Source organism: Falco peregrinus, chromosome 8 (assembly GCF_023634155.1).
Source record: "Falco peregrinus isolate bFalPer1 chromosome 8, bFalPer1.pri, whole genome shotgun sequence".
In the NCBI taxonomy this organism is placed as follows: domain Eukaryota; kingdom Metazoa; phylum Chordata; class Aves; order Falconiformes; family Falconidae; genus Falco; species Falco peregrinus.
This window is the reverse complement of record NC_073728.1, coordinates 51723684-51741646: the sequence shown is the minus strand read 5'-3', so window position 1 is coordinate 51741646 and position 17963 is coordinate 51723684.

The following is a 17963-nucleotide window of genomic DNA, read 5'->3' as shown; positions in this document are numbered from 1 at the left end:
CAGCTTGATTTGGGACAACCTTAAGAACCTGTACTTAAAGTAAGATAAAAAGCATAACTTGAAGCTATTCTAAGCATCAAGGGATACCGCAAAAAGAAAAAAATCATTCTGATGAGAGGACAATTGCTACACTCCAGAAATAATTTGTTCCCATCTTCGTATCTACTAGAGTATTAGCTATCAACACTTAAAGAGTAAACTTTCAACCCCAAAAAACACCTGTCATAACTCTCTCCAAAACATATCCTTATGCTGGTATCTATAATCTCCTAAGTAACACAGAAGATTTCATATTGTTCTCTTAAAAATACACTAAAGAATATTCTCTTTAATGACTATTAAAATGTAGGGATTGGTTTATTTCAATGCCTTTTAATTTTTTATTTTGCACAAATCAGATTGAATCTCATTGAAAGGAATCAAACCGCATGTTTTCCTGTTATTAATACTGTCTTAATAGTTTCTAAAGCACCATATGTTTAAAATAAAATTTCCTATTATATGTCACATTTCTAAGGGTACTTTAACTGAAACAATTGGCTGCTTTAAAAAACCTTTGATGAAAGATTTAGGGAACTTGTTCCAGCTCTATGTCAGAAGTTTTAATTAGGTTCCAGGTAGGAAAATGAAACCACCTGATAGTAACATCTGCTTTGTGATGTGAGGAAGAGGAATTGGCACTAACTATATTCCTGTTGGAAGCTTCTGGAAATTACAGCAAGTGGGTTTGCATCAAGGACTTAGGAAAATTATGATAGTAAATCCAGAGAAAAATAATAAGAAATCTAAATAAATATATATTTTCATATATATATATATATATGTAAACAGATATACATGTTCAGTAATCTAGTGTATGAGAAGAATTCTTTTATTAGGCCAATGAGTAGCTTAGAATAACTAGAAAAGTTATTAGGCACATAGTTCTTTTTTGGGTTTGAAAAGGGAGAAAAAGTTGTTCAAGTTAAATACAGATCAAATCCTGGTTGTGCAGTTCTCTCCCTTCTCTAGGCTGTTCTATGACCCTGGGAGCTGCCGACAAGGCCTCAGCACCCTGAGCAATGAGCTGGGCAGTTAAGCCCCCCTTGACTGTACCAGTAACTTTTATTTGGCTAAGGCAGAATGGCACTGTCCATATTGGAACTCATGCTGAATGGCCAAAACAGGGAACAATGATGGAGACAATCAGTTACTCCCTGAAAGACCCAGAATGCTCCTAGCCAGATCACAGCCCGAGTTGCATCCGAGTGTAACTATGCCATTGTTCTTGGAATTTTTGAAAAATTACCAACTTAGGTTGTGGCCAGGATGTAAATTTACTGATGACTAAAGACAATCATCTCACAACCTTATATAAAGTGATACCCTTTGAGATCTCCTGGACCACAGCAGGCTGTGACCAACACCTCCCTGGGCGGGAGCTCAGAGCTTGCAAACCACCAAGTCTGCAATATTAGGGGGACTGTTGTGGAAAGCCAGTGACAAGGCTTGAGCTGATACCCCTGCTCCTCAAGGCTTGACCCTTTGTGTGTTGAGAAAAGCAAAAGGCATTAGATGTATTTCACTAAACTCCACGGAAATTTGTAACAGGTACACCTTTGTTATAATATGCATTGCAAGCTTGAAGTAGTTTTGTTATTTTGTGATTTAAAGCAATTTTTTATTGATTTGCTTTGCTGCTAAAATCCTATGGATAATCTTGAACTGTGAACAAATTCTCTCTCTCTCTCTCTCCCCTTTAGATATAAACCATTGTCCAAGTCTGATACTAAGGTTGGACCTAGCTGCACTTAAATTCTGTGAGAATTTGAAAAGCAAAGGGGTCTGCTCTGAACCTCGTGACTCAGCAGACGGCTCTCCCTTATTCTGTACCCCACTTTCTTTATCTCTCCCATTGCAGATGAACAGTTGACCAAGTCAAAGACCGAGATTGGATATAGCCACACCTAAACTCTGTGAGACTTTAGAAGGCAAGGAGCTCCATTCTAAACCTTGTGATTCAGTGAGAAGATCTCCTTTACCCTCTTACACATTTGATTTTTATAAACTATTTCCAACTCCATTCTGACTCAATTTCAATTTGATCTATCTCTGTGCCTTTCATCCCTATAATAAGTGACAGAGTGAACCTTGCCATTGAATCTTGTGCACTTACATTCCCACAAACAAATATGAAACCTACTTCACTCACTCTTTTGTAGTACTTCTTCAAGCGACCTGATCTAAACCACTCCATTCATGACATACACACATTCAGTAACAAATACATCTATTTCCAAGGAACAGACAATGCAAACCAATGATACAAGTGTATTACAAAACTGTTAAATTGGTTTTATTCCTATTTTCTATCCTGATCTACAAGTGTACTTACCTTCCCTTCCTTGTTTTACAAACTGTTCAGCTGGAACTTCTCTGTGGCTTTTTTTCAAGTGTCACATACACACATGGGTTTCAAAGGCATTCTGCATTTCCACATCTCACTGCAGTAGATAATGTAGACCCTTTATGTCCATGAAGAATCAAGCCATGAGTTCTACTTTTTCCACAGTATATTGTGTTTAGAAACACAAATTTACTCCAAAATACTTGTGTAACCAGTAATCAATATTAAAGTAATTAAACCCCACTGTGACATGTCCTTCCTACAGACTTTTGTATTATTTTCTCCCACTGGCTTACACGTTCTGATCTCTTTTCACTATCTGCTTGGAATTGTATATTCTACAAATTAATTAATTACTTTTATTCCATTGACTTGCCTCACTATTTTCCTGTTGCAATTGTCTAAACTGTTCTCCTCTTCTATCGTCTCTATCATTTCCTTAAAGTAAGATCCTTTTCTTCAGTATATTCCTTTTTTATTTAAAGGAACTACCTAGTATTCAGCTTTCAAGTAGTTGAGATTTTTATTTACATTCACTTTGATATAAATACTTTGTCATCTTTTGGTCATCTTGCATTGCCTTCTGTGTCGTAACAGCATCTTTGGTTCCTATAACATTTCATCATTTTAGTGTGGAACCATACATCAAGAGTTATTTCATACTGTGCTTTCAGTCTGCCCCATCATTTTTACTGCATCCTCAAGGATTCTCAGAGATGGATCCTGAGGGAACCGAAATGGAGAGAAGGAAATAGAGATGGGAAAGAGAAATCTGCCTCCATGTACTCTTTGCATGGATTCCCCATGCAAATCATATGGAAACTCAGATTCTAGAGTTCTCATCTGCTGTGCAATGTTGTTGAATGACACAGGGTCTATTAATGCAGCACACTTTGATTCACAGTAATATTTTCTATCTAACAAAAATAACTGTCATGGAGTTCTATATGGAGGTGCATTGCTTGTTGCTTTGATTATACAGTTTCATTTTTCTAAGAATCAGTGAGTTTATAAATAGTGAAAGGAAAAACAAAATTTAAAAGAGGAATTATGAGAAAAAATGAAAGTATTAAAATGTGATTCTTATTCCAAAATTGTGCTATATTTGAAAGGCATGTCTCTGTGAGTTCATCTGAAAAACCTCTAAGAACACAGAACTAAAATTAGGAGCAATCATCTGCCTCTCAAATCTATAAACAAAAATTTTAAATTAGCTGTAAAAACAATGGAAGGAATGGTTATGAAGGTAATTTAGGACAACATGAAGAAGTGACAGTAGACCAAAGATAAAGGGCACAATCACAACTTTATAGTAGATAAATCTTTTTGAGATATTTAACCAGTCAATTTTTAATGGCATTTTAATATTATATTGCTAAAATTCCTTAGTCACAAAACTTTTTGCCTACTCTTCATATTCTTAAGACAAAATGAGTAGGCTGTTTGTTTATTTCTGTATAGACTGGAAATGTCAATAAAGGCACAGTAATATAGTTTCATCATTGGAAAGCTACACATAACATTTCAGATTTGCAGGAAAAGTACATACACCCTGTTCAAGAAAGTCCTTTGTATCTTAGTTTTAACACAGTGATGACCTTGAGAATTAAAATCAATAACCCTTCAAAATGTTTCCACTTCCTATCATTTACATCATACATTACAGTATCATTTGCAACAGTCTTTGCCAGGTTCAGTGTTTGAAATTACCTGCCCTTCATCTTCTACATCTTCTTTCCTACAGGACTTTTTTGAAAAAAATAAAATGGTTCTGACCTTGTATATTTTAATAAAAAACAAGCAAACTAACAACACTTGAACCTTACTTCAGCTGGCAATCATTTTCTGCCCCTCCACCCAGTTGTGCACTTTACTGTTGAAATTATAACCTGAAGGTCTTTTTAAATATACAGTGCTGTACAAATGCCTGATAAAGAGCAAGGTATAATGTTCTGGGGAATTAAGGTAGCTACCAGTAAGTTAAATGAACAATGTTCAATCATTGTTGTCCCTTGTGTTCATAAGTTATAGGGCAGATACAGCCATTAGTGCAGCACAGCACAGGGAATTCTCAGCTAATAAAAAGCTCACAAAAGCCTTAGGCGAAGTTTGTAGAAACATGACTGAATTTGCACTGATGCCCCAGCTGAAAGTGATGTTGGTATGGTAAGTGCCTACTGATACATCTCTGAAAAGCTAACTTAAATATAGAAGGATGTTTTCATAGATTTCATATTTTCATTGCCTTTACCACTTTTCCTGCCCCCAGCTGACCCTTTTCTTCTACTTTAGTGGCTGTTTCTCAGTATTCAAAAGGAGCATAGGCCAAACTCATTAACGTTCATCAATGCAGCTTTTCTTCTATTTTACTCAAGTTCAAAGAGTACTAAAACAAACAACTGAGGGCTGTACCCAAAGGCTAATATCTCTACTTATCTTCATGTGTTTCATTGCAAGGTAGACACAAAATGAAAAATAGTTTGTCCTCAATCAGTAACCTTCATAAACTGTGGTCATTAAGACTCTAAAATTTCCTTGAAGCTTAGAAGATGTTCAGAGACTTGCTTGTAAAACGCAAAGTGGCTGCCTCTGTGGGAGGTCTGATACGCCTTCAGTTCCCCCTTTCTCGTTTCTTAAGACCCATGCACCTTGTACAATTTATCATGCATATGGGGGCATGACACTTCTTTCTCTTTAAGTGTGCTGCAGCTCTGGAAGTCTCGAGTTCTTGGTTTACTCCTTTACAATGCAATTTACTAACTTCATCCCTAGCAAAGAAAGCAGACAACTATAATCCCTCTTCCCCCATATTTACAAATAATATAACTGAGAAGTTCTACAAAGTTGCTATAAGCAAAATTAGGAATGTTATCTAGGTCACTAACATGACAGAGCCAACTCATACATTCAGCTCTCAATACCTAACAGGAAATTTCGCTAGAAGCAGTGAGCTCATCAATTGCAAGTGTCACAGAGAAAAGAAACCCAGGCATATTAGTCACCAGTCACAGGATGAGCCACCAATGTGATGCAAGTACAAAAAATAGTAAAGAAGAAACTAGAGAGAATCAAGCCAAGCATTACCAGGAGACACTGGAAAACATTAATCTTTGTCAAAATATCGGGAATGCTCTGTACAGCTCTGGTTATTCATACTTTTAGAAGTTAAGCAAAACTGAAACATGCACAGAAAAAAGTTACTGTCAGAGGAATGAAGAGACTATTATATGCGAAGAAACTTAGAAAAGCTTACCAGAGGATATGACTGTTCTGTATAAATACACTTCAGGGTAAACACCAGAGATTTGGAAGAATAATTTAAGCTAAAGGTTAAAGTAAGTAGATGAAAAAATGCATATAAACCGAATTCTCCGAGAATGGAAATTAGAAAGAGGTTTCTAGCCATCAGGACAATGACAAGCCTGAATAGTTTTCCAAGTAGAACAGTCAAGACAAAAATCCTAACTAAAAATTAGTAAAGTTAGTAAAGGTTGTAAAGTTTGATCCGAAGTTTATGAAACAGCAATGGCAATGGAACTTATTGATCCATGAAGCTTTTTCCAGTCCTTGTTTCCTAACATGTCTCTTCCAGAGGCACAGATAGAGAGCTAGGAGCCTTAATACCTAACACACACCTGTAGCATCACAAACACAGCATGTCTTGAAAACCAGTCCCTAGAGAAGACAGCAACCTCTTTCATACAAAACATAATACTGTCAATAAAAGTGAAACATTCCTGCAGCTGCTGGGTTCAGACCTTTACCACCTAATCAAACAAGGGAAAAATACAGAAAAAAACATTGATAGTCCAGTTTTCCCCAATGTATTCAGTTTACAATTGATATTTTGTTTAATATATCTTTTATTGAGTTCAGACTGTCTGAAGTGGCCCTTTTAGGCCAGGTAATGATTGGATTGTAGTGGATATTCACAGAAAGTTATAAATAGAATTATTTTCTGAGCACAGAAAGTAAGATGCTGTTTCTGAAGATGCAAAAAAGATCTGAACTAGAGCTAGCAAACTGGTATTTCCAGAGATTAGTCTTATTCTTGTCTGAGTCACCTTATTTATAAAGTCTTTTGATTGGTACAAGTATTTGTTTACTGTCTTGCACCTATTCACATTTTAGGAAGTATAGGCTACTCCAGGAGCTTCAATATAAGTAAAATCTAACATATTTAATAGCTCCAAAACACATTAGTACTATGCAGCAAGCAAAAAATACCTAAAGGCTTTTTCTAATAAGCTTTGAAGGCTGATGAATTGTCTTGCTTAGCCAATAGAAAACATCTTGAAAAGCTGAGCACTCTTAATACAGATCAGGGAGATCATTATCCTTTCCTGCCACAGTCCTTATTTTTGTCTAACAACCATGAACCCATTCTGCTCCCACATCTTGTCTTGCAACTCAGCCACCAGATAGTCTAATTTCCAGGAAGGTAGCAGTGTTTTCCTCAAGCTTTCTAAGTTCATGTTAAATCACACCTACTTACAACTCCCTCTGTTGCTTCTTTTTCCTCCTCTTATAAGAAATACTCCACTTCAAATGTCTCCTCCCTCCAGGTAAAAAATTTGGGATAAGAGTCTGCACATGCTTTATAACTATGCTGGGGTAACTTCTTATCAGTAGGCAAAGGCTTTATGACCAGTATTTAAATGTGCTACCAGTGCCTCATACTGTCCCCTTGTGAGGTGGCCTTCAGCACAGAAACTTCTTGTCACTGTAATAGTTTGAAGAGCACAAGGAAGTCTGAGAGGTTAAATAGCATACTGCTGTTCTGTCCTCACCCTAAATATTCTTTTACTGTGTGCTAAAAGACTGCAACTGCAAAAAAATAAGAGGGAAAAAACCCCAACAAACCACCTACAACACAACAACAACACAACACCAGAAAAAAACCTTAGGGTAAGTGCTTCAAACCCCAGTAGACAGGGAAAGCAAGCATCTGCATAAGAGTATTATGCACAAAGAGATTAAGGTCAAGATCAAGTTCACACAGGCCAAAACACAGGCTTGCATAAAAAGTCTTACACTAGTGCTTTATAAGCCAAGGATGAACACAATCACTGATGTACATTTCTGTATACAGCACTGCAAAGTATTGCATCCCATTTTCCAGGTAAAGAGCTAATATTCCCCTGTAATTTTCTATACAGCAAGACCCTATTCTTAACTGGTTAGTCAGTTTTCTACTCAGGTGAATCAGCCTGTGACAATTTGCAACTCAGATGAAACCAGTGTTTATCCATCAATCCTGTCTTCTTTTCTCACGCACACAAAATTTCCAAGCAGAACTATAAGGGTGGTGATTGCGAGCTAATCGCATCTCCAGGGAATTGCAATTCTTGAATGCACTTCACACTTCCTGAGCTTCAACTTCAACTGCTGTAATTATTTTGCAGTAATTAGACCTTGGTAGTGCTTATTTCTTTAATGTCCGCCATATCTAAGCATTCCAAAACCGTAACTCATTTAGCATTCTAGTCACAGGATATTAACATCTGCCCCAATATTATTTACCTTTTCCTCACTAAAAGCATTCAGTTTTGACTTCATAACAACTCGGAGAGTTCAAAACCCCAACAATTGTTTTTAGAACCTTTAACTGAACTAGGAGGAGCCTTCTTTCTCAAGTGTCCCTTGAAGCTATGATATAAGTTGAAAGGTTTGGGGATTTTTTTTCTTCTTTTTAACTTCTGGACTAAAGCACAATAAAAACTATCTACATGATGAAAAGTATGTTTCCTGCTACCTTTTCTTCCCGCACAACACTTCACTGCAGCTAGCCCTCATTAACACACCACTGTTATCAGAAAGCAGAAGCTGTAACAGTATTCAGCAAAATACAGATCTATTTAAACAGGCATGAAGACTGGGTAATTGAACACCTACAAGAGAATATTCTTTAATTGTTCCTGGTATTAGCTGGTGTCTGGTGTCTAAGCTAAACATCCCTCTCCAGATGTAAGTAATCATCCTCTACCAAAATATAACCCTTAAACACAGCCCAGGGAAATTGAGATGCTTTTGCCATTACTTGTCTCCAGACTTTTTCTCCTAGCAAGACCTTTCACTCAAGAAACAATTTAGACATATATGTTCAGTGTTCAAGTCTTTAAGAAAGTGATACAACCACAAGTGAGTAATCAGTTAAGCTAACCTACAACAAAGGAGGAAGAGAGAGGGGAAAGAGATTTTTATTCAGCTGCTGGAAGTAGGAGATGGCATTAATAATGTGCAATGTCCCATAACAAAAATTATTTTCACTCTCTTCTGAGAGCTCCAATGGCTAGACTTGACTTTCTGGAAAGGGTGCTGACATGTACCCAGATATAGACAGGCAAGCAAATGGAAGAATGTAAGATTTTTGCTGATGAAATCCCTCAGGAATCAGGTAAATAATATTCCAAGTCCTGTGTTCAGTAAGTCCATGAGATCTTTCCATTTGTCTTATGGAAGTTTCTCCTTCTGTTTGTTACAAAATAAAATTACTGGCCACATGACTTTGTCTTTGAATGATCCCTATCTGACTGACAGATGAAAAATTCGGAGGGAGGTGTTTCTGGAGAGACAGGACATATGTTTCTAAAATAGATGAAACTTCTAGACTGAGTAGAGAATGGCAACCACACTTGCTAATAGTGACTAGTGCAGTCACTAGTGACTAGAAAGGACAAATTAAGAACATGAAAGACAAAAGTTGTATTTAAGAAACTTCTCATTTGAAGGTATGGGAAATGTGAATTATTTCCTCTTCTTGAAGCAGATTTTTTTTTTTTTTTTTGTCTTTGGAAATCTTCATTCTTAATGTTTTCTTTAGAAAACATACAGTTTATTAAAAATAATACATGAACATTATTTAGTTATTTTTGAAAGATATTTTCATTAAGATATATCTACAAATAGCTAATTTATGTACTGTGAAATAGTGCTGAAAGACTTCATTATTCATTCTTTCCATCTAACATCATTATTGTGTCCAACAACACTGTCCTTTCTTAACAATTCAAATTCATGTCTACTTACATAAGTCTTTCATCCACATACGTGAATTTTAAACTACTGGTCTATACAGGGAAATCATGACAGCCTGGCAGAAAAGCGAGATGAGTTGGATACAGCTGACCAATTTGCAAACTAGCACAGAGAATATAGCTTCAAAAAAGCCCAGCAGATGATCAATAGCTCTTAAAATCAGCCACTTTTTAAGTTGTTGGATTGCAGGCCCAAACTCCTCATTCTCAGTTCTCCAGTTAGAGACCTGGACCTTAAGATACCATGAAACAGATATGATGAAGAACTGAAGATCTTAACCACACCATGTTTTCAGTTCTTAAATGCATCTACTTTTGTCCAGCTTTGCAAAGCCATTTATTACATACCTGTTGTAGAAATAGAAATGCCCTATATATTAATCCTTATTTTTTATGATTTATTCATCATCAGCTAGACAAATTTTTTGGTACTTTCACTGCACAGATCTTGCTGGGTTTTCTAAATGTGTACAGTACTGCATGTAAGAGACATTCTAAACACTCGGTCTTATCCTTTTCTCTATGAACTGGATCCCATAAGCATGAAATACCATTAAGTAACAATACTTATGATAGGTTTCCATCCCAAATTCAAATTCCCTGCCTGAGAACCAGTTTCCTTATTTTCAAGATAATCTAAAAAATAATAATTGCACATTTGATTGCAAGCAAAATATAAATTTAGTTAAAATAAGCTAAAATATAACAAAACTAGCCTAAAAAGTCTCAAAAAAGACACTGAATCACCCTGGTAAACCCTTTCTTAGGAGGTTGAATGTGATCTCCTTAACGAACACCAGACACTCTGGGCCCCTGGAGGAACAGCTCTTGTTGTAGTTATTGAGGATGAGACAGGGGGATTCTAATGGATTTTTGATGAAATCTTAATGAAAATTCAGCATGAGAACAACGCACAACATCTTTTCTTAGCATATTCTGTGCTTTATTAGTTTAAGCCAAGCAGGAGCAAATAGTCTTTGAATTAAACATGTATGCTGATGTATTGCATGGTTTCTCATCCTGCTTTGCTTTTAAGAAAATAAACAAGCAGTAGATGAGAAGAAATAACCACTTGAGATTTTAAATTCATTCACACTTCTGCGAGCAGAAAACAATTAAAGAAGCTATAATCTGATTCTAATTGGAAATCAACACAGTTACAGATAGAAATTTCTTTAGAAAAATAGCTCAACATTTCATTGAAGTCAACAGTCACTCACCTTGAAGTAGAAACCAGAATTTTTTCATGTTCCCACATTGCAGAACAACTTGAAAATGAAATTGCCTCTAGATAGATGAATATGAAAAATTTCTCTCATATAACATTTTTTCCTTGCCTCTGATAAGAAACTTTTTAAACTGAGCTTATTCATTGCTCAATATACCAAAACATAATGTTTTCATGGCTTTCATTAATGCCATATGTGCTAAAGGCAATCACAACCAGTCACAGGTCTCCTCTCTTGAAACCTTTCAGAGGTGACCCATATGATCCCCCCACTCCCCACAATGAGGGAAAGTCTGCCTGAGCAGGCACGGGTGCTTAGTCATTGCCTGGTCTGTTCAAAAACTGCTTTGCAACCCTGTTACCGACTCCTTTGCTTTCCTGCTTGGATGACAGCCCTCATCCTCTTGCATTTTGTAGGCAAAGTCATGATGTGTTTGAAACAGAAGATCTAAATTACCTTTGTGCTCTCCTGATTCTGGCAGGTTTTTTATCTGTTAGAACACTGTAAACAGCCTTCGAGTGCCGCAGTTAGGCTGTTTCTAGATGACAGGACCACTTATGCAGTACGTGCAGAGCAGTACTGAAGGCCTGATTCCTTCTGCCCTTAGTCTGATTCGCAGCTTCTTGTAACGCAACATTACTGTCTAGAAAACAGGTAGCAAAAGGTATAATAAAATCCAGGTCCCCGATTCTCAGTTGTTCTTTTACACATTAGTGCAGAGTTTAACACAGCCACAACATAAGCAATAACATAATAACAACTCCTGCAGCAATGCTCACTTGCAGCAGACTGCCTTGGATAGAACACTTTTCATCCGAAGAAGGAACAGCTGTATATTTATGCAAAGTGTTTCATTTTTGCTGTATTTTTAGGCATGTTTGAACATGTCTACCAAATCTCCTTGCTCAGGATTTTTTTCTTCTAGAAAATGCTTGTAATTTTGCATTGCAAGCTGATAAGCAAATTAGCTGTTTTAGGCAAAACTTCCTGTCACTCCAAGTGCTGAACATCAGGCTTTTCCTCAGACAACATAAATGTAGGGAGAGCCCGATGGGACTGTCCATCTCCCTGCATGGTATCTCGCCTGCAGAGCTAAGCTTGCAGCTTAAACTACTGTAATGCAGTATAAGATAAATGAATACACGTGGTGAATAGTAATCTTGTATTTTGTAACCTATACAAACCAGCATCACTACAAACCAGAGATTTTTTGGACAGATGTTGCTGTGCACTGTTACACATGACACAACGGTTTAGGACTAGAGATGAAGATGAGCGCTGAATCATGGTGAAATTTCAGGAGGAATTTAAAAAGCAGAAAGTAAAAATTTGAAATGGAACTTAAGCAAGATACTACAACTAATTCCTTAACCTTTACAAAAAAAGGAAGAAAGGGGAGGAATACAGGTAGCATCAGTGTGCACAGGCAAAAGTTGTGACTAATTTATCCGACTTGTTTCTATAATGAAAACCATAAAAGCAGAGCAGTGCTTTATTGTATTATGCCATGTACAGGTATATTTTCTAATACCAAAAGGGTCTAAAAACCTGCTGAATGGGAGTAACTTTACCCATGTTTTGCCAAGGAGTACTGCATTATACAAAAGAGGAAAGCAAGGGTTTGGCAAACAGATCTGAATGATCCCAACAGTTTGAACAGCCACTCTTAATAACTACCCTGGGGTATTCAAAGAACACATTCCACTTGGTAATACTGTTCGTTTCTCATTCATCACTGAATTCGATGCAAACACTCCAATCACTTATGGTGATTACTGCTATTGTATTCTGTGTAGGTGCATATAACCTAATTACATGAATATTTATTATCTCAAGTGTGACCTTTCTGCTGCTTATTCCAAGCAGAGTTGTTTTGAATAGCTACTGGTATTTTATTATATACAGAATGTTCTTATATCCACAACTGGCCTGTGACCAAGACTAGAAGAAATTAATTTGAAAAGCTTTTTTTAGCTTTTCTTTTTATCTGAGCATGTAAAATACTGTAATTTCTTCAGCTTACTTATACATAGCAAAAGAACCCCATAGTTAAAAAATTAAAAAACCTCTGAAGGCTACTGTATTTCTCTTCATAAAAGAAATGGGCAAAAGGAAACCTACTTACTGCAATTAAGTATAAATCCTGCACACTATGACTAAGAGATCACCAGTCAGCTTTAAAATGATTTAAGAAACAAAAAAAACATGGAGCCTCAAATGCTTATTCTTTATATTTTCCCAATAAATAAAGTATAACAATTTTAGGGGTATTCCAAAACTATTTATTTCACAACATTTAAACTCTACCAAAAATAATTGTAAGTTATTTACCTAAAAAATCATATACTTCCTGCCTATTAAAATTATAATTCTGGTGCATCATAAAAAGCTAAAACAAAACCACAGAGAAACATATAAAATTTCCTTGACTCCTCAGAAATAATAATAAAGCAAATAGTAAAACATTAATATGTAAGTAGATCCCTTTTTTGGTATGTGCCATTGGTAAAGAGTTATATAAGACCAGGTGAAGCTACACAGCATGACAAGTATTGTTTTCAGAAAAGACCACTTATTCCAAATGCATCAGCTTTGATAGAAAAAAAAACAAAAACAAATACACAAACAAACAAAACCAGTGGTAGTTAACATGCAGTGCATGGTTTTGTCTTTCATGAAGTAAACTGGAATGCGGACTCTGTCCCTTATAGCAATCTGCTGTGTCACCACTAGACACATAAAATAGTGACTAAGGCTTACTGATATGACGAAGAAATTTTCGCGTGAAGAAGTATGACACATCACATCTATGTTTGGCTTTGATTTTTTGAGGTACATAAAATAATTAATTTCCCATGTCAAGGCATTATATATAAAGGTTATAACTAGTTTACACTACAGCCAGAGAGGAAGAGGTGAGTAAATGTTAATTCTCCATGCTGTCAGAAAGCAGCAGCTTTGGAGGAGTAGGACCCACAAACCACACAGCATCTGTAACTTTAAGATATCTATGCACCACAGTGCACAGTAAGACAGAGTCATCTATTTGTAAAAGCTGTATCCACACTCAAAGACATGTTTCCTGCCTAATATGCAGAAAGATAAAGCAAAGAAGAATCACAAAATATCATAGTTTAAAATTTGCAAATGGTCTATGCAAAACTAATTATTGCAGTAAGAACTCCAGACAAAGAGAAAAGATGGATCATATTCACAGCACAAATGAAGGTGCTAACTCAATTTTTTTCCTTTCGCAGAATCATCAGACAACTATTGAAGTACGTAGTAGGATGCATTAATAGGTTGTTATCATCTAGAAATACTGCATACTCTCTCACATGTACAGAAGAGAATGAATTGGGCATATCTGAAAACCTGTGAAGTCCACTTCAGTGTCAGTTCAACGAAAACTCAAAAAGAGAAAGGGGTAAGAGGAGCAGCAGCTCCTCTAGCCAGCCTCTTTTAATCCCTGTGGCCCCTCCTCCTCAGAAGTAAAAGGAACCCCTGTGCACCAGATTCTGCAGGAAAACAGCTTCTGAGGCAGCTTACTGCAGGTCTCTTTTTCTTCCCTTTTAAGTGTTTTTCAGACTGAGCTGACCCACAGGTATGGGGAGCAGACACATCTTTAACACCGATGTCCTGGTGGCCCTTACAGGAATAGGGGAATGCAGGAGGTGCAATGTGAAGAGGATGGGACCTGCTGTGCAGCCAGGTTCACAATTTTGTGAAAAAGCAGCTGAACAATCATCCTCTCTCTAAGTACCTAGTTGTTATATTTTTCACTAAAAACTGCTTTGATACCATCACGGTCAGACTGTACCAATTTCTGTGAATCCAGTTTATCCTGCCTTTTTAATGGGGTTAGGTGACAGACTAAAGCAAAAATACCTGCATGTCTTCCCTTCCCTTACCCCTGCCCTGTGTCTACATACAAAGTCAGTGTTGCATGGCACAATTCATGTGGGTGATAAGAGGAGGAATTAGGAAATTGCTAAAGGCTCCCCTTCTTTGCTTTGCACCTTGCAGATCTTTCCTTCCCCTTCTCAACATTTTCCTCTTTCAGGCTTTTTTTAAATGCATGAAGCAATAGGATACAGTATTCTCCAGCCCATGACAAGACATGCTTAGTACTAAAGATTTTATCAGTCACAAATCACATCCTAGTATGAATTTTGAATAATGTTCTTTGGACACAGATAGAAAGCATCCCCCTGAGAAGCTGAGGTCTTTACATTTTCCTTTGTCACGACACAGACGTGATGTAAATTTCTATTCCATTTTGGTATTCTCTGTCTGCTGGGCACATTCAGACTGTCTGGGCAATGACCCTTTAGTGAAGTGAGTCACAGCCTAAAAGGTAAAATGCAATTTCATTATTTTTGGTGCTGTGAGTAAAAACGCGCAGAATTCAGCAAAAGGTATACAGATGCATACTGTAAAACAACAAGAGCTTTGCCCTTTGTCCAACCAACTGAGCTTTAACATCTTTGGTCCTTCAGACCCTTTGCCACAACCCCTATTTTCTGAGCCTCTTTCTTATTTCCTTGTCAGGTTGTGAGTGGTTTGTTTCCGTGCTCTTCCTTGTAGCTGTACAGGATAGATTTAAACTGACTAGCACTTGACTCCTTCTATTCATAGTATCTTTATTTTCTTCAGTTTCTTTCAACTTCCCCATCACACTTAGCTCCTTCATTTGTTTGTTGCTCTTTAGAGAAGCAGAAATGAGTCCTGTTTACTTTGCTTATATAACTGATTTTCTCAGCTATGCAAACAGCACCAAGATTATGATATTCTTTAGTAGACAGACATTTTGCATGTCAGTACCAGCAAAAACATTATCAGTTTCTCTTTTCCTTGGTTTTGTATCACTTTCTGACCATGGATTTGTTAATCTTTATCCTTTGCAACTGCAGTAGTACTTCACTGTGATTTTCTGCCATTAATATAATTAATATGCTAATAAGACACACAGCAGCATGAACGCTTGTCATTTACTGCACCTTGTATCCCTATTACTATTAACTTTAGTTCCTGATTTGCTTGAGGTGGTAGCTCACAATGATGAAAATTTAGCTAAAAAAACCTGCAAGGCACAGAGGAAATGCAACTCTGCTGTGTCAGATTCTTTCCAGTAAGGGTGTGGTACTGGTGTGATATTAAAGAGGCATTAATGTGTGTGGAAAAATAGCATGGTTTGTCATACAGCTGCAACAGGAACAGCCAGACCCAGGCCAGTAATTTGTAACTGTTACTCCCTTGCATATATTACTCAGAACACACACAGAGCATTGGATTCCTTCTGAGCACCAGAAGATTAATTCATTGCACCACCACCCACCTGATTACACTTCAGTGACTGCCAGGAGAGAAACTGCCTTAGCATTCATAAGACCCAAGCAAAGATACTAAGACTGCCGCTTAGCATAACATTTTGGGTTCAAAGGTAACATATATTGTAAGCCCTTTGAGAAGAGGCAAGACGGAAAAGCTTTAAATAATCTGTGTGTGGATTTTATAGTTCTTGTATTCTTCTACCCTCATTTAAAATCTTACTTTTGTAAAGCCAATTAAGATTCTCCCATCTTAAAGTTCGTTCACCTGTTAGGCCTGTCTTTCATCAGTTCATATGCTTGTTATTGATTCCATAGAAAATCAGGTATTTTTAAGCTGACGCAACAAGGGCTACATTCACTGCTCCTCTAGGACCACAGATAGTGAGTTCAGTGCTGAAGCATAGTTAATGCACTGTGGAGAGCACCTGCCCCAGCCCAATGACTAACAAAACACATGGGGTCCCTATGTGACAGAAGAGGACCAGGTGAAACAGTGACTGCCAGAAAGCAAAAATAGTACTTCAGTACTTTTAAAACTGTCAGCTTGACAGCCCTGGCACCTGAGCCAGATATAAAATGAATAGCTTGTCTCGTTTCCTCCTACTTTCACTAGATCATGCTGTTGTAAGCATTAAAAAAGTAGTGCAATTCAGTCTCCTCATAGTCTTAATGTTTTGCCCCTCTGCCCACACTATCCTCAAGACAGTCACTGTGTATTTGTGGACGGAAATTAAATGACTAATTTCAAATTGCTTAGCTTAGCAAGACTGCGAAATCCTTATTGTAGGTTAAATTCTTTGTATTTGCTACATTTGTCAGCAAGGCTCCATGTTTGGATTCTAGTTAACAGTACGGTTATTCAGAAAACAAAAATCAAACCTCTCATTCCATGTGGTGTCAGACCACGCTTTTGTGTGACTCTGTGCAGCAGACCATGTGTCCCCCCAAGGTTACAACCCTCTTCTTGCATGTGGCCTTGACATGCTGAGAAGTGATAGGAAAAGAAGTATAGGACCAGCATCAAACAGGTGTGCTCAGAAAGAAAAAGGAAAGTGTAAAATAAAAAGAAAGGAAAGGAAAACCATGCAGAGTGCAAAGCTTACAAAACCCTTGTACAAACAAATAAATAAATAAAATAGTACTAATGGATGAGGAACTGAAAGACAATAGCTTATCAGCCTCAGTTGCATCACAAAGTTCCAATTTCACACTCTGACACCCTACATTACTGAAAAGAAAGATATAAACTTGCGTTTTAATCAGAAGAAAGTGAAACATAAATGTTTTCTTCCCATTCCCACCTGCAAATTGTGATTTGGAAAAATATCATGATAACAGTAGGAACTGGCATTAAAATAGAGATAGAATGACATCTACTGGCTGTCAGGAACTGGCTTGTTTCACTGCTGAAAATGTTTGGGCTTTTTTCTCCCTTCCCTCAAAATATTTAATCTGAGACTCCTGTTAGTCATAGCATTTAGCTATTGGACAGGGAATGAAGAATAGATCAGTATATTCTCCAAATAAAAGCCTGCTTTGGACAATTTTTAACCAATTAGGTACCTCATTAAAAATACCCACATAAACAGCTTATGTTTCAGATCTTTAATATTCATGCTAGTGAGTAAATAGACGCTGTACTTAAAAGCTACCAGAAACTGAAAAATAACCACTGAAATTTTGCACTGGATGAAGGTTTCCATACTACGTTCTACTAGAATAAATAATACTGATAAACAGAACCCTGTCTCTTATCGAAAATACTTAGTCAGCTAGATTTTACAGATCTGCATCACTTTGTAAAGGGATAAACATTTTTTTTTCTTGGATTAATTTGGAGCATTGTTGCTCATTTTATTTAAACTTTTCAACTCCTTTTTTAATGATTCTATACATTTTCATATGAAGAAGATATTAGATTCCCAGAGTTTCTTTGCTTCTACTGCTTTTTCTAATCAACCATCATCAGTGATATAAA